The following is a 23,197-nucleotide window of genomic DNA, read 5'->3' as shown; positions in this document are numbered from 1 at the left end:
ATTGCTAATAGGCTAAAGCTACTTGTTCACGTGCCCTTCTGCCCTCTATGATTGGTCCCGGTGTGGTGTCCACGCGATGCTCTCCCGCCAGGTAGACCCCCTGTTTTTGACATTCCAACATCTTTATCTCTTGGGCAGGAATGTAGTTTCTCAGGCCGTCTCGGCCTTGTTTTTGTCCTTGAACACAGCTGCAGCTTGTTGTTACAGTGAGGCCCCTTGGTTTGGATCGCTCATAATATGTCCGTTATTTTCCAGCCATTCCACAGTCCACTTACTTGGATGACATATAACATCTTCCTTGAAGGGATACCTCTCCCTCATACTTGACAGGAGTCGCCTCCAGACACTGAGGTTTTGTGTCTTCTTTCCCATTGCTTTGTCAATGCCCCCTTCCCTAGACAGGGATCCCAGCTGTCTGGCCTCCCTACCCTCTAATTCCACACTACTGGCCCCACTATCCCAGCATCAGAACAGCCAGGTAATGAGTTGCTCACCCGGATGGTGGCTGAAATCTTTTCGCATATCTCGCAACTCACTCAGGGATAAGGATCGGGTGACTATCACTGGCTCTGCCTCCTCCTCCTGTTCTTGTGATGGGCCTGGTTTGTCGTCACCCTGTACACTGCAAGGGGATTTTCTTGTGTATTTCTTCTTATGTATGGGAGGAACTGACACAGTCATGGGTTGGTCCTCTGGTTCAGCTGCAGCGCCTGTCCTCGGGGTTGTAGTGGCTGCAGATTCTGTTACTTGGTTACCATATCCAGAGCCCTTCTCTTACTCTTGAGGGTGCTGAACAGTGTTTAATAGCACTCGGTAGGCATGGACTAGGCCCCAGCATGTTGCAGTGAGCTGTGCCTCTCTGGAATTACCCGGGTGACAACATACTTTTTCCAAATATTTCACTAGTTCTTCAGGATTCTGCACCTGTGCAGGAGTGAAGTTCCAATACACCGGAGGTGCCCACTGTTCTAGGTACTTGCCCATGCTACTCCACACCCCCAGCCACTCATAATTCTCCAACCTTGGAGTAGGTTTCCAAGTGATACTCTTAAATAGTTGCTTAACCCTGAACAAAACCTGAACCACATGCAGGAACACACTAGCTCCTAGCAGTAAGACAACCATGTTAATGTCGGCATTCCAAGGATATTCGAAATTCTCGAAATTTTTCAAACACAATTGTAAATAGCCCCACGACTGATGACTGCATCGTGTCATAGATCAGCATTATATAGTACAGCAAAAACAAAATCTTAACCCAACTCTCACCAGACAGTGAGCAACAGCATGGTAAATACATATTGCAAATGAGGTGATAAAATCTTAAGCAGCCAAGCAATCAACATTATTACCCATTCTGTCATTATCTCAAACCCCTGGCCCCACGTAGGGCGCCAAAAGACTGTCACAGTTTGAATTCGGCTGGTAGCCAATCACCACGTGGCCAGTCATTTACTTCCCCCCCTGCTCCTCCCGGGTGAAATAGGGGAGGGACAAAAAAAGAAATTCGTAGGTTGAATAAAAAAAAATTTAGTAATAGTAACAAAACAAGAGTGACAACAGTAAGTCCAAATGGGTAAATATACAGCAGTTGCTCACTGACCGGCAACCGGTACACAGCCCGCCCCCAGCAGCGATCCCAACCACACCAAAAATCCCGCTGCACCTACCAGAAAATGGAAATGAGAGATCACTCGTCTCCTTTATATACTGATCATGACATCACATGATATGGAATACTCCAATGACCAATCTGGGCCCGGCCCTCTAGCTGTGCTCCCTCTCAGCCCAAGGAAAGTTAACTCTATCCTGGCCGAAACCAGGACAGGATTGAATCATCATCTGTGTAACAATCTTTGTTTTCAGAAAAGACCCTTAAGCACTTTCTCTGCATGAAATATTAAGAGGAACTTCTAATAATTAATTTAATTTTTTCCTTTATATAATAATGACTAGGTTTGGAAGCTTTTCAGGAAATTTTCTAATGATTTGGTGAAACGGTTTTGACATTCAGAATTTTTCCAGAACATTACCACCTAGGGTCTGATAGCGTTGTTAAGATTAGCAAAAGATGGTGCTTATGATGCAGAATTCTGTCACACAATTATTTGAAAAATATCAGAATATATTTTAATGCCACTGATAATTGCAATCACTTAGTAAAAACAAAAGCAACTCAAATGCATATGGAAGAATTTGCTTTCTCTCTAGTCAGGCTTTATTGAAGCAAGATTTTGAAACTCTGTGATGATCACATGCATAATAGCAGTTATGCTGCTGTTGCTGTTTTTCAGTGCTTCCAGTTTATGTTACATTTCTAATGAAAACTGATACATAGCAGTCACCATGAATAAGTCTACATTTACCAACAATTACCATACAATGACATCTGAAATACTACAGTTATCACCTATCTAACAAACAAAAAATATGGAGACAATTCAGATGAGATCTGAAAATCAGAGTGTCTATCCTTCTAAGCAACTTCAGGGGAACTTAGACCATGGTTATACATTTGATTGCAGAGCTGCTTAAGTCAGTGTAAAGAGCTCTCCCACCCCTTCAGCTGCTTCTTCCCACCCGTGGGCCACCCACAGGCGACCAGCTGTACCAGTACAATGTAGTGGGCGGTACAGGAACAAGGGCTAGGATTAAAGAGGGCTGCTTAAATCACTGAAATACATGTGACAGTGTAATAAAACATTTATGTTCTTTAGGTTCTTTTAAAAAATTTAAAACTATTTTCAGTCATTCAGTCAGCACAGTTACTCCGTACCACTTAAGTATCAGTTATGCCTATGTACCGGGTCTGGCTGAGCCAGAATTGGTTTTCCCCTGTAGCAGCCCTCATGGTGCTGTGTTTTATGCTGGGAGCTGGCAGGGTGTTGATAGCACACTGGTGTTGTGGCTACTGCTGAGTAGTGCTTACACAGCACCAAGGCTCTTTCCGACATTTCCCCCCCCACAGTGGGACGGGGTGGGCAAGATCTTGGGAGGGGACACAACCAGGACAGCTGACCCGAACTGACCAAAGGGATATTCCAGACCATATGACGTCTGCTCAGTATAAAGCTGGGAGAAAGGAGGAAGGGGGTGGGGTCACCCTTGGTCCTCCAAGGCAACCACTACGCGTATTGGAGCTCTGCTTCCTGAGAAGGCCCGACATCGCCTGTTCATGGGAAGTAGAGAATAAATCTGTTTTCTTTTTTTTGCTTCCACGTGTGGACCTTTGTTTCACTTTGCTTATATTAAAACTGCTTTTGTTTTACCCACAAGGGTTGTTTTGTTTTCCTATCTTATTTTCTTTCCCTTCTTTGCCCTATTGAGAAAAAAAGGGGAAAGGGGGGGAAGTGATAGAGCGACTTGGTGGGTACCTGGCATTTAGCCAAGGTCAAACCACCACAGCCTACCTTTTCTCGGGTGCAGCCTCAGGATAATGGAAGGAAAAAAAACGTATGGCCAGCTGTGACTTTGTATTGGGTTTGCATGGCATGGGTTTGCAGGTTTTGGTAGCGGGGAGGGCTACAGGGGGGCTTCTGTGAGAAGCTAATAGAATCTTCCCCTATGTCTGATAGAGCCAATGCCAGCCAGCTCCAAGACAGACCCGCCACTGGCCAAGGCCGAGCCCATCACCAACAGTGGTAGCACCACTGTAATAACATATTTAAGAAAGGGAAAAAAAAAACTGTGGCAGAACAGCAATTGCAGCTGGAGAGAGGAGTGAGAATATGTGAAACAACTCTACAGACACCAAGGTCAGTGAAAAAGGAGGGGGAGGAGGCTCCAGGTGCCAGACCAGAGATTCCTCTGCAGCCTGTGGTGAAGACCATGGTGAGGCAGGCTGGCTCCCTGCAGCCCATGGAGGTCCACGGTGGAGCAGATATCCACCTGCAGCCTCTGAAGGACCCCACACCAGAGCAGGCAGATGTGCCCTGAAGGAAGTTGTGACTCTGTGGAGAGCCCATGCTGGAGCAGGTTTTCTGGCAGGACCTGTGACCCTGTGGAGAGAGGAGCCCACTGTGGAGCAGGTTTGCTGGCAGGACTTGTGACCCCATGGGGGATCCACGCTGGAGAAGTCTGTTCCTGAAGGACTGCACCCCGTGGAAAGAACCCATGCTGGAGCAGTTCGTGAAGAACTGCAGCCTGTGGGAAGGACTCATGTTGCAGAAGTTCATGGAGGACTCTGTCCCATGGGAGGGACCCCACGCTGGATCAGGGGAAGAGTGTGAGGAGTCCTCCCCCTGAGGAGGAAGGAGCGGCAGAAACAGCGGGTGATGAACTGATCTCACCCCCCTATTTCCTGTCCCCCTGCGCTGCTCAGGGGGGAGGAAGTGAGAACTCTGGAGTGAAGTTGAGCCTGGGAAGAAGGGAGGAGTGGAGGAAAGGAGTTTTAAAATTTGGTTTTGTTTTCTCATTACCCTAATGTGATTTGATTGGCAATAAATTAAATTAATTTCCCCGAGTCGAGTTTGTTTTGCCCGTGATGTTAATTGGTGAATGATCTCTCCCTGTCCTTATCTAGACCCACGAGCCTTTCGTTATATTTTCTCTCCTGTGTCCAGCTGAGGAGGGGAGTGGTAGAGCGTCTTTGGTGGGCACCTGTCATCCAACTAGGGTCAACCCACCACAGACTTCTTTGCCATATCAGTCAATGCTGAAGAATAATTTGTGTCCAAATACACTGACAAAACTTCAGATCACTGGATGGAACTATAGAACCAAAGCTAGTAGGACACAAAACTATGGATATTAGAGCAGGGTTTGATTTGTTGAAGATATACTGGAGTATTTTGCACACATCATTAGTTTAGTGTATTGATAAAATTATAATCCTAGCTGTCACACTTCATCATCACAGAAAAAAATCTCACTAATGAATAACTGGATAAGATAAACATCAACCTTGTGCCCTGTAACGGTGAACTTCTGTACTGGGTGTGGCTGGGGTGGAGTTAATTTTCTTCATAACAGCTTTCATGGTGCTGTGTTTTGTATTTGTGACTAAAACAGTGTTGATAACACAGCAATGTTTTGGCTATTTTTGAGCAGTGCTTGCACAGCCTCAAGGCTTTCTCTCTTTCTCACACTGCCCCCCGCAGCAAGTAGTTTTGGGGTATGCAAGAAGTTGGGAGGGGACACAACAAACACAGATGACCCAAACTGACCAAAGGGATATCCCATGACGTATAACATCATGCTCAACAATAAAAATGGAAGGGATGTTTTTTTGGGGAAGGTAGCCATTTCTCAGAGACTGTTTTTTTGTTTGTTTGTTTGTTTTCTTCTTCCTCTTTCCTTCATTTATTAAACTATCTTTATCTTGACCCATGAGTTTTTTCACTTTTGCTCTTCCTATTCTCTCCTCCATCCCACTGGGAGGGGGGATAATGAGTGAGTGGCTGTGTGGTGCTTTGCCAGCTGGGGTCAACCCATCATATCTTCACAGGTTGCATTTTGAAGAGTCTGCTAAAATGTTTATCTATCTCTGTTGTCTATATTGGGGTAAATTTGAGTAGCACAGCGAGATATACTGAAAAATGCCTTGTACAGATTAGTTGTTTTCATTTTTCTATTGCTATTTTTTACTTGTTGTAAACATGGATAGAAATCAGAAACATACTCATGTCTGTTCCATAAAAACACTTATGTATGTCTCTCCTACATAAGGGTGTGGATCCAGGACAAGCTGTAGTGGGCAGGACCAGTTGGACCAACAGATGGCTAAACAACCACAGGATGAGGGAGGCCACAGTCTATAAGGGTGCAGAAATGCACTTGCACTTTTGCCAACCCTGTTCACAATCCAGCAAACCACACACTGTGGAGTACAGACTATGAACCAGGATGACAGAAGTTAGAGCTGTTATGTTAACCCCCACATAGGGGCAGGCAGACAGTTGGGTAAAGTATTAGCTTAGGCTACCACAGTTTTGTTTGCCCAGTTCAATGGGTTCTTTAATCAGTCTCAGTAGTAGCTAGACTCAGATGTTTCAAATAAAAGTTCAAGGAGTCCTCCATAAATATGTATAGTAATGTGCTGAACTGTATTTATCTCACTTGTTTATTTTCAGATTGAGTGATGATCTGGAACCTGAGGTTTTATATCTCATTCTGTACATTATTTGTTTTAGTTTAACTATTACAGTTTGAATATTCTTGTTACTCATAGAAAAGGGAGTTTTTCTTTGTACCTTGGGAAGTTCTTGACCTCAATTACCTATTGTAGCAATGCGTTCTCTCATCTAAAATCAAGTAGCAGTAGCAAAGATTTGTCTCAGAGAACCCCTTAGTGCAAACAAAATATGTATAGATGTTTCATCAGAAGTATGGAATTAAACAGGAAGGCTGAATTAGGGTAAATGCAAATTACTGTTTGATGAGTGAATGTTAAAGCTCTGCGTACCACGTGAAATCTTGACCTTGCTGAAGTCAATGGGAATTTTCTAACTGGTATTTCAGCATCTGGATTTCATGTCATTTATTGTTCAGAAAGAAAAGAAGTAATGTTAGTATATGTGCATGTGTGTGTCTAATCAAAGTGTTATCTTTTTTTAGATAGTGTACTAGTTTGTGCTGGGATACAGTTAAATTTCTTCATAGTAGCTTGTATGGTGCTAGGTTCTGGATTTGTAACCAAAACAGTGTTGCTAATATACCAATGTTTTAGCTATTGCTGAACAGTGCTTACACAGTGTGAAGGCATTTTCTGCTTCTCAGACTGCCCCCACAGCAAGTAGGCTGGGGTTGCATAAGAAATTGGGAGGGAACACAGCTGGGACAGCTGACCCCAACTGACCAAAGGGACATTCCATAGCATATGATGTCATGCTCAGCAATAAAAGCTTGGGGAAGAAGGAGGAAGGGAGGACATTCGGAGTTATGGCATGGCTGACATTGTTGCAAAGCCACTGTCTATAATATTTGAAAAGTTGTGGAGATCAGGGGATATCCATGATGACTGGAAGATGGCAAATGTCACACTCATCTACAAGAAGGGCCCAAAAGAAGACCCTCTTGTGTGTGCTTCTTCCTACAGGCCCATTACTCAGGGTAAGAAGTCAGGCCCATTAGTCTAACTTCAATCCCTGGGAAAATAATGGAATGAGTCCTAGAAACTACCACAAACCAAATTAAGCATGGGATTGGGAAAAGCCAGCACAGATTTACCAAAGGCAAATCATGCCTGACTAACCTGATCACCTTCTACAACAAAATAACATTTTCTGTTGACATGGGGAGATCTGTGGATGTTTGTGGGTGTGCATGCTGGCTTACTGAACTTTCTGCCCACACTGACAATGGAAAAGTACAACCAGCACTCCCGTCAGAAGATTAATGACGTCTGAAAACAAGAAATAGTTACAAGAAGGCCAGAAGAAAAGAATGTGCTCGTTAAGGAAGAAACTGATAAAGAAGGGACCTTTTGGAATTGCAAAAGCAGGAACTTCTCTACTGGCTGTGTGCAGGTAGCAATGTTTGTGGAAAGTACCGAGGGGAGCTATTTTTAGAATGCACAACAATATATAAAGGCTTGCTGCTATTTTTAGAAGGCACAAGAGTATATAAGGGCTTGCTTGCTAATAAAGCTTTGAGCTTGACTTCCAATCATATTGATTGTCTGTGGTTTTGTTTCCTGTGGCCTGCACGGGATTTCGTCCCCACAGATGTTGTTTACCTGGACAAAGCATTTGGCACTGTTTCCTACAGCCTCCTCACAGACAAACTGGCAAGATTCAGATTGGATGGATCATCTGCGAGATGGGTAGGAAACTGGCTAACAGGCCACACTTGGGGGGTGGTGATCAATGTTTTTTTCTTAGGCTGGCAGCCTGTCACAAGTGGTGTCCCCCAGGAATTGATACTGGTTCCCATGCCATTCAACATCTTCATAAATGATCTGGACAATGGGATTGAAAGCACCCTCACCATGTTTGCTGATGACACCAAACTGGGTGGTAAGGTAGACATGTCAGAAGGGAGACCCATCTTACAGAGACACCTGGACAGGCTGGAAGAGTGGGCTGGCAAGAACAGTATGAAGTTTAACAAAGACAAGTGCATGGTCTTGCACCTGGGATGGAATAACCAAAGACCCCAGTACAGGCTAGGATCTGTCTGACTGGGGAGCAGCCTTGCTGAGAGGGACCTGGGGGTCCTGGTGGACAACAAGATGAACATAAGTCAGCAGTGTGCCACTGCAGCAACAAAGGGTAATCAGATCCTGGGTTGCATCTGCAGGGGCATTACTGGCAGAGATAGAGATGTGATCATCCCACTCTGCTCAGCGCTTGTCAGGACACACCTGGAGTACTGTGTCCAGTTCAATACTTTCAATACTTAAAGGAGACTTATAAGAAAGATGGGGACAGACTTTTTAGTAGCCCCTGTAGCAATAGGACAAGGGGTAATGGTTTTAAACTAAAAGAGGGTAGATTCAGACTAGATATAAGGAAGAAACTTTTTACGATGAGGGTGGTGAAACACTGGAACAGGCTGCCCAGAGAGGTGGTAGATGCCCCATCCCCAGAAACATTCAAGGCCAGGTTGGACGGAGCTCTGAGAAACCTGATCTAGTTGAAGATGTCCCTGCTCACTGCAGGGGGTTTGGACTAGATGACCTTTAAAGGTCCCTTCCACCCAAACCATTCTATCATTTTATGATTCTATGATTCTGGTCCCCACAATTCAAAAATGCATTCAGACAGACTGGAGAGGATCCAAACAAGGGCCACAAAGATGATCAAAGGGCTGGAGAACCTGCCCTATGAGGAAAGACTGAAGGAGGTGGGTCTCTTCTCCCTGGAGAAGAGAAGGCTCAGGGGAGACCTCATCACAGTATTCCAGTACTTAAAGGATGGCTACAAAGAGGACGGAGACTCTCTCTTCACAAGGAGACACGTGATGAAGACAAGGGGCACTGGGTACAAGTTGCACTGGGAAAGATTTCATCCTGCTTTAAGAAAGAAATTTTTTACAGTGAGAACAATCAATCACTGGAGCAACTTCCTCAGGGATGTCGTAGAGTCCCTATCACTGGAGGCTTTCAAGATGTGATTGGACAAGGTGCTAGATAATCTCATCTACTCTCCCTTTCCCATGAAAGTTTGGACCAGAAGATCTTTCAAGGTCCCTTCCAACCTGGGTTGTTCTATGATTCTATGGTTCTATGATTAATAAACATCTCTGTGGCAACGGTGAATGCATGAATACTCTAAAGATACATCCATAACAGTCAATGTAACATCTTTACATGATGAAACTGTGTCACAACACAGTAAAAAGTATCATGACATTAAGCAGTAGCTGATGTGATGATGAAGGATACTGCAGTTAATGGCAACTATAACTCTAGATAGCAGGACTGATCTGAGATGCATAAAATGTGAGCAGAGGGGTAGTCTGGTGTTTAGCTGGAAAAACATTATGACTCAACATTACTATTCACTGGCCAAATGCTGCCCAACTTATTTAAAAATGGATGCTCAAAGGTAGGTTCTTATATCCTTATTTAGAAGCCTGATTTTCAAAAGTGCTGAGCAGTTGAGTCAGTGGTAATTGCTAGATATTGAACATTTTTAAAATTCAAATATGTACCTCTGAGTATTTAGAAAATTATGTATTTAGAAAATTATTTTTGAAACGCTTTCAAGAAGGACCAGCCCAGTAGTACATCTAAACAGAAATCATCTTCAGGTCCATCAAATTCAGAGATACTTCACTGACTTACTCAGGTGTAGGATCTGCCCCTTGGTAAAGCAAAGCTTAAGGCAATTGCTCTTCAGACTCATTTCAGTGAACCTCTGAGCAGGGCAGAGTTTACAATTTAAGTCAGGGCTAGGGGTGAGTGTGAGAAGTCATCCTCTAGGCCTCACTAGGACAGAAGTTTAGCATATGCTGGGACATCACTGAGGACCTGTGTCCTCACAAAGTCTGTGAGTGAGAACAAATCCTCCACCATCTCTTAGGGGAAAAACCCTACATCCTCTTCCTCCCACAGTCCTTTTGGGAGTGGCAGGAGTGAAACAAGCCCTCTGTCAGAGCATTGGTGGCACCTGTCCCAGGCACTATGAGTCCTGGCCTACACAGGCAGGGGGGGAAAGGCAGAACAAAATCCAGGGAAGGTGGGAGGCTACAGCAACAAGAGCAGGTCCACAGGGTGTGCTGAGACAATGCTGACTGCAGAGAGCATGGCCACAAGGGATGAAGCAGCCGCAGTCTGGCACAGGCGAGGTAGGGAGGTCCTCACTAGGTCAGGGTCAGCCAAGGGGCCATGGGTGGGTGGCCACCTCCAAAACCCGGATCCAGCTGCCTCAAACTTCACAGCAGCATGTATTGGGATTCAGGCAGGAACTCTGTAGTTCAGTCCAGCTCAGTCCAAAAAACAAGCTAACTTTTTGGCAGCCCTTTCTGAATAACAATCTGCAGTGTGAATCGGCCCTTGCAAACAAATAGATTTTTTTTCCTGTCTGTCAGATTTTTGGAGGAGAGAGGGAGAAAGGAAAAAAAGGCACCCCAAAACATATAGATTTAAATTTTTCCCTTGTATGTCTCTGTCCCATGACCCCTTCTCCCTCCCTCCCCCACGCCTGGGCACAAGCTCCAGCCTGTGCTATGGAAACGGCACCATCCAGGCTGCTGCTGCCTCTCAGAACAAACTGTGTGTGCTGAAGTGTGGTGGGCTCCTACTGCAGCCTGGGAAGGAACTAGCAGCACTGCCTGCTTCCACTTTGTCTTGGTAGGGCACCTCCATCAGATGAAGTGGGAGGAAGAAACATTAACTCCAGCAGCTGTTTCTTGACCCCAGCTGTCAGTCTGCCCGAGATTACATTTTTTTGAAGAGTCCTATTGAGGAACAAAGAGGGAGTTTTCGGGTTTGGAGAAGTTGGGTGCCCAAAGGGCCCAGCACATTGCCGCCTCCTGCCCTGCTGCTGATGGCCTCTGCTTAACTCACGAGCTCCCACCCAGCTCCCTGGCTCACAGCTCCTCTGCCCTTCCTGGTGTGTGCAGACACACACACACACACACACACACACACACACACACACCCCAGCGCCAACGCTAAGAGCTGTAACTAGACTACAGTAATTCCCCAACATGGGTGACTTGAAACTGCTCGGGCTGAATAGCATTTGCTGTTCCGTCGCTGCGGCTGCCTCCCACCAGCCCTGCAAGGAGCTGATCTTTCCTCCTCCTGGAAGTTGTGCTGACACAGTTTTGCTGCCACAAGTAGATTGTCAACATCAAACTTGCTCTGTGTGCTATGTGCGCACCTCCTGCCAACAGGGGCCGGTAAACAGCCGCCAGCCATGTCACGGACACATTTGCCTCACTGCTCCCCCAGCAGAGGGGGCAGTGAGTATGTGAGGGGTCGTATGGAGTCCTATGGGGTGTGTGGGGAAGACAACTGGTGAGCATCCCCAGGCCAGAGACAGTTGAGGGGAACAGCAGCTGCAGGGGAATGCAGGGATGCCAGTTTTGCCCAGTATGTTGGGCTAGTTATCTTTTTTTTTTTTTTAATATGGCAGGAAAGTGACAGTGACTTGGCTTTTCATAGTCTTACAGAGGTTACTTGGAAACAGTGGCTTGGCAAAGTCAGGGACGGTGTTCACACAGAGACTTCTGCTCTTGTAGTGTCCATCCCTTGAACAAAGAGAGATTCAAAAAATGTCAGTCCTTGTCTCTTGAAAATGAATAAAATTGAAAAATACTGAGTGGAAATTTCATATATAAACACATGCATACACATATCTATGTATGAACAGCTATTTTGACACCTTTATTGTCATGCAGCCTGAAAACTTGAGTTGATTCCTTTCCCTTATATTGAACCAAGGTTGCTTGAAATTGCTTCTACATCATCTTTAGGGCTTGGAGGTTTCAGGGAAGTGGTGGGGTTTTTTTATTTGCTTCATGCCCTCTGAGTTCTCTGAAGGCTTCTTGAAAGGACAATTAACTCTTTGTATGGCTCACAATGCATGTTATGCACACACAGACATTTGCAGTGCTGTCCTCTTAAAAATAATAAGCCTATTTAGCAAAGCCATAACCTGGACATACATAAAGGTTGTGACTAAAGGGAGGAAGCAAAACAGAACACGTGAAACTGTAACACTTAAAACTACTGGCAACTTCTCTTTTTTGCCTCCCATTCACCTTATATTTTATATTTTACAGCATCAGAATACCTGTGACCAGAAAGCATGCAAGCATAACTGTACCAGTGTCCTAATCCATACTGAGAAAATCTAAGAACTGAAAAGCTTTGGCCTGTGAAGTGCTGATTATTAGTGCAGCTCATGCTAAGTGCTCAAAGGATACATTTACCTTTTCCCTAGTGAGCAGTCCCGGTTGCTTTGGAAGGGCTCAGTGCCTGGCAGGATACAGTCCTGAAAGAATCCCAGTATTCTCTGTGCAGTAACCATGTTAATCTCAGCATACTAGTGCCTGAAACATACTTTGTATTTTCAGCCTAAACTAAGAATCTGTCTACAGTAGTCTCTCGGTAGCTAATAAGGACGCAGCAGTGGTTCTTTTCTCCCCAGCATCACTAATAAGGGAAAAGGAACTAGAGAAGATGAATATTGAAATGAACACACCTGTGGGTGTTTGTGCATCGAGGAAGAAGGTGTAAGGAGGAGTATTATGAGGACTGTCTGAGGGACACTAGTTCATGAGGTTGAGCAAGACAATCAGCTTCACTTGCTGTGCTATAGACAACAAACCATGAACTTTTTGAATGAAAAAGATTTATATATTATATATTCTATACTAGCCATAAAAAAAATCTTGAACACATATGTTGATCAAGGGATATTTATCTTACAGTAGTGAATAATATTTTCCCCATTCAGTAGAGTGAATAATACTTGTCCCTAACTCCTCAGGTTTATAAAAAGCCTCCTGTTGTAGGTTAACCCCAGTAGGCAGCTAAGCACCACACAGCAGCTTGCTCAGTTCCCCCACAGTGAGATGAGGAGGATAATTGGAAGGGCAAAAGTGAGAAAACTCATGGGTTGAGATAAAAACAGTTTAATAGGTAAAGCAAAAGCTGTGTGCACAAGCAAATCAAAATAAGGAATTCATTCAGCACTTCCCATTGGCAGGCAGGTATTCATCCATCTCCAGGAAAGCAGGGCTCCATCACACGTAGCGGTGACTTGGGAAGACAAACGCCATAACCACAAACATTCCCTCCCTTCCTCCCTCTTTCCCCGAGTTTTTATTGCTGAGCATGACGCCATATGGTCTGGAATATCCCTTTGGTCAGTTGGGGTCAGCTGTCCTGGCTGTGTCCCCTCCCAGCTTCTTGTGCACCCCCAGCCTACTCACTGTAGGGGCTGAATGAGAAACAGAGGCAGCCTTGACACTGTAAGAACTACTCAGTAATAGCTAAAACATCAGTGTATTATCAACACAATTCCAAAACATAGCCCCATATGGGCTACTGTGAAAAAATTTAACTCTATCCCAGCCAAAACTAGTACACCTCCTTATCGAAGACATAAGTTGATCAGAGACATTTTAAGTGCCTCTAAACTTAATATGATTAGAACTGATGAATGTTCTTGACAATTTTAAAATAAAAAATATGATTAGACAGATAAACAATCATTTAAAAGCTTTTAAAATTGCTGATTGACTCAGGAAAATAATGACTAACTGTATGATTGTACACATTTGAATATGCACAATTTGATACTTGTGATATTTTTACCTTGTTACTTGCATTTTTCTCTGACATTAATTGCCCAGTCTTTAAAAGGGAGGTATTAGCATATGTGAACATTCTGAGTGCTGTATTCATTTGGGTTCAATTACTTGCAAGTTAAATAATAAATTAATTTCAAAATGTCAATATCAGATTCCTTAGTGTAGGGCTAAACTAGAGTATCTTCCAAACAAGGTTCTCCTGAGAGGACATCCAAGTACAGAAGGCATGTGGGACTGGTGAGGATACATGGCTAATTAAATACTTTCTCGGAATTTTTTATCACATATTAAAGTCACATGTTAAATACACATCATAATTACATGATTTTTTATTTTAAAAAAATATTTCAATTTAAATATTTATTTTAAGGCTTATTTTAAAACAATATCATATGGATACAAATTGTGTATGATTTTGTATTACTTTAATGGGACTACTTGTCTATTTAAGTACATTACCTTGTAAACTGTTCTCTTAAGTCTGTTGTCTCAAATGACTGCAGTAGGTCTACCATTAAGAAATCTATGGATAATATAATGCATTACAGATAAATAATTACTTTTGTGTCTTTGACTTCTCAAATCTTCTTGGAGATGCACAAATTATTCATTTAAACTGGTTATCAAACCTGTTTCTGAATTAGTTCCCAAGATGTACATTCACCATAGTGAGAAGATCTATAGAAACATTTTTGTAAATGAAAATTAATGACTATACAATTTCATGGTTTCATGTATACATATATAGTATATAATGCCAGTGATTACTAAGATGACCCATTAATTCATCTAAATTTGCTGAGGCATATTCAAAGCTGCCTACACAAATTTCTTTGAAAACTGCAAATGAATGCCTGTACTCTATGCACTCACCACCATTTATTTTTTTGCGGGGCACATAAATATGAATGCAAATTTTGCTCTTCATACACACAAATAGGCATCAGTAGTGCCTGTACACAGGACAGTCTGAACTTATAAACATTCTAATTGCAGTCATTTGTCATAGCCAGCATGGGTTCATGAGGGGAAAGTCCTGCTTAATCAACTTAATTTCCTTTTATGACAAGGTCACCCATCTAGTTGACCAAGGGAAGCCAGTAAATGTTTTGGGTTTTTTTATTTTAGCAAAGATTTTGATACTGTCTCTCACAGTATCCTTCTGGACAAGATGCCCAGCACACAGCTAGACAAGTCCATAATACGATGGGTGAGTAATTGGCTGATGTGTTGGGCTCAAAAAGTTATAGTAAATGGGGTTATATCAGGCTAGTGGCCAGTCACCAGCAGGGTCCCCCAGGGCTCAATTTTAGGGCCAGTGTTCTTTAATGTTTTTATAACAGATCTGGATGCAGGAATTGACTGTACATAAAGTCATATGATTTAGTTTTAGGTAGTCCTGTGAGGAGCAGGGAGTTGGACTCCATGATCCTTATGGGTCCCTGCCAACTTGAGATATTCTATGGTTCTATGATTCTATGATAATACTAAATTTGCTTTTTAGATGAGATCCATATCCTTATATTATCAAACTCAGCTCTTTGATGACAGATTTTGTCATTATCAGTCAAAACACTTTTAATTTTGGTTCACATTTATTATCCAATCTGAGAGCATCACAGAACTCCTTCAAAAAATGTAAGGGCAAACACTGAGATCATTTTGCAAGTGGCATGCTGTTTATCCTTGGTGTATTACAGTGTAACTCCAGCTAAAGTTGTGGGAGTTGCATTAGCACACACAGGTATATGAAACCAATCATTGTATGCTACTCTAAAATAACCTTTTCCAGAATGCTCCAGGGGAGATCCATGTTCTCCCTTGTCCTGGTTTTGGCTGGGATGGTTCCTATTATACTACCTTGCTATAGATTAGCGTGGTATGGTATTACCACACAAGACTAATGCTCTTAGTTATACAGTCCTTGTTAGTATCATATTATGCCAATAATTTCCTCCTGCGAAGGGTAGTGGATCTTTAACAAACACATTCTCCTTTTCTTGATTAGCTATGTGTAGATCATGACCCTTTTCTTGGCAGGGAAGCAACTTTCTCAGGATCAGTATGACAGTTCTCAGGCATACAGTATATCTGAGGAACAAAGGTGCAGTAAGGCTCTGAAATCACAGGGTACTTGGATCAAGATTTGGGCTCTAATGACTGATCAGAGGAACCAAGCACTTCTAGAATATTACCCTAACTCAGTAGTAGTCAAGCAAGGATTCAGAATAAAATTTTCTGACATGTTACATATTGAAATGTTTTTAAAAGTCAGAACTTCCTGGCTTACATCAGAAATAGCGTGGCCAGCAGGGACAGGGAAGTGATCTTGCCCCTGTACTCGGCACTGGTGAGGCCGCACCTCGATTATTGTGTTCAGTTTTGGGCCCCTCGCTACAAAAAGGACATTGAATTACTCGAGCGTGTCCAGAGAAGGGCAACGAAGCTGGTGAAGGGTCTGGAGCATATGTCGTAGGAGGAGCGACTGAGGGAACTGGGGTTGTTTAGTCTGGAGAAGAGGAGGCTGAGGGGAGACCTCATCGCCCTCTACAACTACCTGAAAGGAGGTTGCAGAGAGCTGGGGATGAGTCTCTTTAACCAAGTAATAAGCGACAGGACAAGAGGTAATGGCCTCAAATTGCACCAGGGAAGGTTTAGACTGGAAGCATTTCTTTACAGAACGGGTTGTTAGGCAATGGAATGGGCTGCCCAGGGCAGTGGTGGAGTCCCCATCCCTGGAGGTGTTTAAGAGTCGGGTTGACATAGCGCTTAGGGATATGGTGTAGTTGGGAACTGTCAGTGTTAGGTTAATGGTTGGACTAGATGATCTTCAAGGTCTTTTCCAACCTAGACGATTCTGTGATTCTGTGAACAATTACTTGACAGGACCTGCATCTGTTGCAGAAGCTCTCAAATAAGCAAATAACAGAAAAAAAAAAAAAAATTGTCAACACAATTAACTAACACTCTGCAAGCATACAACAGCAGATTCGAACGTCCGTGAGAGGAAAAGAAATCTATCACCACAAACTTCATAGGGTTTAACGACAACCCAAAATGCTCTGTCACTCACCTAAAAAAATGAGGGCTCTCAACCTCGAGGAACTTCTTAGGGCAGTGTCCTGACCCATAGGAACCTAAAGGAGTTTCCTTGGGCAGCGCCCTGACCCAAGGGAAGAGTCCTCAGCTGCAGCGCACTGCTCCAGGGGGGACTAGCTCAAAATGGCTCCCCCAAGGGACTCCATTTATATCCGAGCCAAATCTGATCTGTGGTCAATATCGGTTCCCATTGGCCGAGGGCCCCAAGTACCATAAAGCCCTGAGAACAAGGGCACGGAAAAAAGAAATCAAGAGTTGCTACATTTCAGGAGCCAAGGAGCCCTATTTTCATCGGGCGGATGCACCTGCCACAGCATTTTGGTAGTTCCGATATTTACCTCTTTTCTGTGTTTTGTTAGATTTATTTTATTGTAAACAAAAATTAAGTTTAAAACTACTGTTAACTTGTAGAGCTAAAAGAAATGCAAGCAGATAAAGTGAATAAAGAAAGAACAGAACAAGCTGGATCTTAGTTAGTTTTATACATCATCATGAATATAGTAGTCAGATTCTGTCCAGACAATAATATTAATGAGGTAGTGAGCAAAAAGGTCTATCTTACAGAAGGACTTTCAGATACAGGACTGTGCTGGCATTGTCAGCAGCCTATACAGTAGATTAGACCTGTATCATTAGTGGGATATAAATACAGAATTCACTTTTTACTGAGTTCATTTGCTGGCTGTATTCACATTTAAAAGAGCCACTGAAATGTTAAATCCACGCTTCAGATGTTTAGTTTTTTCTTCTTGTATATATTCATTAAGCAAGCCACATGCCAAATGGACATTTGGTACATAATTTACATAATTTCCTAATATACAGTGAGCCAAAACATTTTGTAAAAGTTCTACTAAAAGAATGAGAGATTTAAAATTCTGTCCACAGGGGTAACTTGTAAGCTCTGCCATGACTCATAACTAGAAGATTGGTAGCCACTATGCCAAGGAATAAACTGCTGCCCTAACCTATAGTACTTCCAAATATAAGTTATCAAATTTTCTTCAGCATTTGTTCTTTCTAGGTTAAGCAATTTCTTTATCAGTTGGACAAAATAATGCATTTTTTTCAAAAATTTGTACTTTGAGTATTTATTATAAATTAATCCATTTATAACTGTTTATCCAGTTCTTAAAAATCTGCTAGTTTTTACCACCTTCATTGTCTGACATAAGCTTTATACACATTTTAGCTAAACATAAAAATAGCATACCCTCTACTTATCATACTTTCATTAGCACTACTGCTAAACATGCAAAACCACAATATGCTTTATAGAACAACAGCAGATTCCAAGTTCAGGCAAAGTATTCTCAGTTCAAAACTGGCATCAACATTAACATAAAGTTACTCTTACACAAAACATTACAAAGATGGTTATCAACTGAAGTGAAGAAGAAAAAAGTTAGCAAGAAAAAATTAGAAAAACATGAACTTCATCTGCATATGCCATGGAACAGTTTGGGGTTTTTTTAATTGTTTGCTCTTCTTATCTTTTATTATTATTATTTAGGTTTATTTATATTGCCATAATATTTTTAGAAAACTGATCCTGTACCAATGAGATCTCTGGGAGTTCTGTCATTGTCTTCAGTGGAAACAGTAGTAAGGCCCTGCAAAAATGCCTTATGTTTACAGATTTTGATCATGACTATTCCGCCCAGATATTATATTATCCTTTTAATTCATGTTAAATATTGCATTTTTATTAAAAATATACACAAGATGCATTTACAGTTCTAAGGCAGTTAAAACACAAATATTTTTGTGCAAAATATGGAACATATTATAGCTCAGATTAGATTCAGAATAATCCTAAAACTACTTTCAGAAATTTTGGACACTACATAGTTACTACCAGATAACATGCAAGGAAAGTATCTTTTAAAACAGTTGATTACTTACAATCAAATAAATTCTGATTATTTTGCTTAGATTGTATTGAGTTAGGACTTTAGGATTTGGCCTTCACACAATATACAGCAGTTGCATTCTCACTTATATAGACAGAAATATTTTGTTCCAGATACTTTCATTTTATCTCTGTATAAAATCTGTACACCAACTGTCTGTGGACTATGACTGTATTGCACTAAGTCTTTCTGTTTATCTTAGCTGTAATTACTGCCCTATCATATTTATTTTGTACAGAACAATATTTTTCTGTATTTACTCTAATGCGATAATACATTCTCTACACCTACGTTATTATTAACTATGCATTAAAAAACCCTGGAGGACATGAATAAATATTCACTATATTTGTGTGTTTGTTATATGAGGAGATAAAAAGTTACTGCATGAGAATAATAAACATTGAATTGAATATCAATGCGTATTATTATTCCAGAGATTATTTCAACATTTAAACAGTATTTTTACAAGAAATACTAAATAAATGAAAAATGAGAAGTTGTGCACTAGCATGCTAACTTAAGAAAAACAAGAAAAACATGATTATTGTATTCTGGTCATTCTTGCATGAATTGTCTCTCAGTTGGAGCTGATGACCAGTCTAAAAGTTCTTGCTGTTAAGACTGTTCTGAATGCAGATATTTTATAAACACGGTTCAATAGAGTGAGGTTAGACTGTAATTTGAATATACAAACTAAGAGTACAGGAGGGAAACTATCAAACTGAGATTACCTTTTATTCCCCGTGCTGTTATTTTTACTATTTACCTCATGTTGGACTAAATTTACAAAAAATTGTCATGAGATCTGTGTGACTAATGACAAGAAAATTATCATAGAATCATAGAATATCTCAAGTTGGAAGGGACCCATAAGGATCATTGAGTCCAACTCTCTGCTCCTTGCAGGACTACCTAAAACTAAACCATATGACTAAGCGTTGTCCAGATGCTCCTTGAACTCTGACAGGCTTGGTGCTGTGACCACTTCCCTGGGGAGCCTGTTCCAGTGACCGACTGTCCTCTCAGCAAAATCCTTTTCCTAATGTCCAATCTGAACTTCCCCTGATGCAGCTTCATTCCATTTCCTTGTGTCCTATCACTGGTCACCAGAGAGAGGAGAACAGCACCTCCCCTCTGCTGCCCCCCTTGAGGAAATTGTAGACTGAGATGAGGGAACCCCTCAGCCTTCTCTTCTCTCAGCACCCCAGGACACGATTGGCCCTTTTGGCTGCCAGGGCACACTGTTGACTCATGTTCAGCTTGCCATCAACCCAAACCCCCAGATCTCTTTCCATGGGGCTGCTCTCCAGCCTCTTGTCCCCCAATTTGTATGTATACCCAGGATTACCCTGTCCCACGTGCAGAATCTGGCATTTGCTCTTGTTAAATTTCATACGGTTGGTGGTTGCCCAGCTCTCTAGTCTATCCAGATCTCTCTGTAAGGCCTCTCTACCCTCGAGGGAGGGCACAGCTCCTCCTAGTTTAGTATCATCAGCAAACTTACTTAATGTACATTTGATTCCTGTGTCCAGATCATTTATAAAAACATTAAAGAGCACTGGCCCTATGTTTTAGTTACAAAAATGTATTGACAATTTACAATGTCCAGAAACTGTTTTCAAAAGTATCATGAGATCTAACTGTCATTGGCTGCCGCCCCACTCAACCTTCACTTTAACCTACTGTTTTGTTCTATGGTAGTAAAAAGATGTATCCTGTTTATTCTTTATACCATTTGTTAGACATAGCAAATATGTAAAAAGAAATAAAACTCAAAAATATATTGATGTACATCAGCTTAACTTGTAGGTGCACTCCTGCTGAAATTAGTTAGTGTAGTAAAGAATTTTTTTTTATGAACAGAATCCCACTGATTGATCTGCTTGGTACTAGGAAATGTGTTGATTATATGATTATGTAATTATTGCAGAATAGCATGCTTGTATTTTTAACTAATCTGTGTTACCACTATAATGTGTGGACTGTTTTGTTTTCTGTGGGCTTCATGTTTTCTTTTGGGAGAGAAAATGGTTACTGTTATTGCTATACAGGTATATTTAGATAGTAGTATTTTTGGCTGGAGTATGGTGAAGTATGATGGCTGTATCATCATCAGACTTGCATAGATCTATGCAAGTATTCTAAAAATTTATATGGTGTAAACTAGGTGAGAATAATATGAGCATGAAAGGCTATATAGCCAGCGTTCAAGAAGGAGAAACTCAGTTGTAGAGTGTGAATTGTATTTTTTTCCTGTAAAAAAATTAGCTGAGCTGGCTGCAATAATCACAGACTCATTTATGAAAGCTGAGGAGGAAGTGAAACCAAAACAGAGCTAATACTGCTATTTTTTAAAACAGGTTGTGTGAGGAATTTGGAGAAAGAGAATGTTTGGGGAACTTATTACTTTTCTTTAAGAAAGGGAGAAAAAAAAAGTAAACCAGTTCCTTTAAGACTTTTTTAAAAAGGGATTAGAACTGCTGCTGGTTTTCCTAGAAGCTAAAATATTTTTGATGAGGTGTTAGGAAGCTGGTTTTTGCACATCCAGGACAGTAGTTAGAAAGGGATTCCCATGGGACCCAGAAGTCACCCACACTCAGCAAACTGACTTTTGTTGAGGGTTTTTGGAAGAGCAATGATAGAGCAAGTACCAGAACAACAACTGATTTTAGACCCACCTACTAAAATCTTCATGCATTTGTGGGCTACAGGACACATTCCTCAGAAGGTCAAGTAGAGACACTCTATAAGTGATTCAGAGAGGTCAGGGATGACAAAATAGCTCCCAAAGAACTTTTGGGCTGGAGCTTGTTTGGGCTGAACATACAACTGAGTCCTTAGATGGCTTGGAGATGTTCTCTGAAGTGACAGCTGGATTGCTTCCTCCAGATCAGGGGTTCAGGTTACCCACCACCCCAGGTCCTACCACAGTCCTTCTCTTCGTCTTACCACAAGGCTCTGGTGCTTAAACTGCCAAGGAGATTCTGCAATTCAGTCTGTAGACTGACTAGATGGTTCCCTCTAGTTTACCTAACATCTTCATCTTTGTTTCCTTGAAGTAGGTTTCAAGTCAACCACTGCCTGTGATTGCAAAAATCCATAATCTGTGAGAACTATATGCCCCTGGTGTCCTATCCCTGGTCTATGCCTATATGCATATCTTCAAGTCTCTGCTCTCAGAGCTTTATATTCTGATGTATTCTGTCTCATCTGTATTTTCCCCTAATCCAGGCCCATTCCCATACATTTGGTTCGTGTATTCTGGTAATCCTGAAATGAGTACTAGACCATTTATTTAATCAATATTTATGTTATTAAAATTTTATTGTAAGTGGGATTGATAGTACCTTCCTGTTATTGAGACTAACACTTCCTGCTAAAGTGAGTATATTCAGTTGGCAATAACTCTGCCAATCTTCTGGCTAAAATTTTCCAGGTCAGGTATCCATGTCCAATTTAGAAACATATACATCCTCTTATATAATGGAGTTACATGAACATGTGGTGTTTTTTACAGGCGTTCTTCCCACATCAGCTGGAGCTGCTTATCGATGAATCAGGGCTTGTAAGAAGGAAAGATAGGAGAAAGGGAGGTCATGGTAGCAAACAAAATCAGTGGGGACTGTTTTTGGAACATGTAAATTCTGTGAAGAAATTAAGTCCTAGTCATACCAAATTAACAGATATTTCTGATATCCCTCTATGCACCTCAGTTCTATTCTATAAAACAGCATACGATCATAAGGAGCACTGCCTCATCTCACCTAGGAACTGTGAAGATTCCTCTGATGAAGCTCCATGTTTTCATTATGAGTGGCCCCAAAAAGGAATTAATAATTTTGTCTTCCAAACTAGGTTTAAATGCAGTACAGTAAGTAAGGCCTGCAACAGCATATTGGAGAATGAGGAAAACCATACAAAATATATAATTGCTTATTAAAGAAACACTGTCTATTCTGTGCTCCCAAAAAGTGGGCAGATACTGTACAATTCAGTCACTAATTACTATATCAAAATGCCTATGTATAAGGGGGACAAATTAAAGCTTAATTCTGTATTTTATAACTTTTGAGTACTTGATGTTGCAAATGTGATATTTGTTTATTCATAAACAAAATATTTATACATATGTGGTGGTTTAGCCCCTGCCGGGGTCTGAGACCACGCGGCCGCTACCCCTCCCCCACAAAGGGAGTGAAATACAAAGCCCCAAGACTGAAATAAGGAAAGGTTTAATACAATAATGCAATAGCAACACAACAAACAACAACAATAACAATAACAGTAATAGTGATAGAAATGAACAGAGCAAAATAGCTACCAAATACAACAGTGAGAGGAGCAGATGTACAAAACCACGCGTGCACCGCGCTCCAGCGCCAGGAAATGTGACGCACCAGGATGTGACGTCCGCATGTGAAGTGCTAAGGCTTGGACAACAGGCCCAAGCCTGAGTTGACCTATAGATGAAT

The sequence above is a fragment of the Strix aluco genome, chromosome W (genome assembly GCF_031877795.1).
Source record: "Strix aluco isolate bStrAlu1 chromosome W, bStrAlu1.hap1, whole genome shotgun sequence".
In the NCBI taxonomy this organism is placed as follows: domain Eukaryota; kingdom Metazoa; phylum Chordata; class Aves; order Strigiformes; family Strigidae; genus Strix; species Strix aluco.
Note: the sequence above shows the minus strand (reverse complement) of the source record.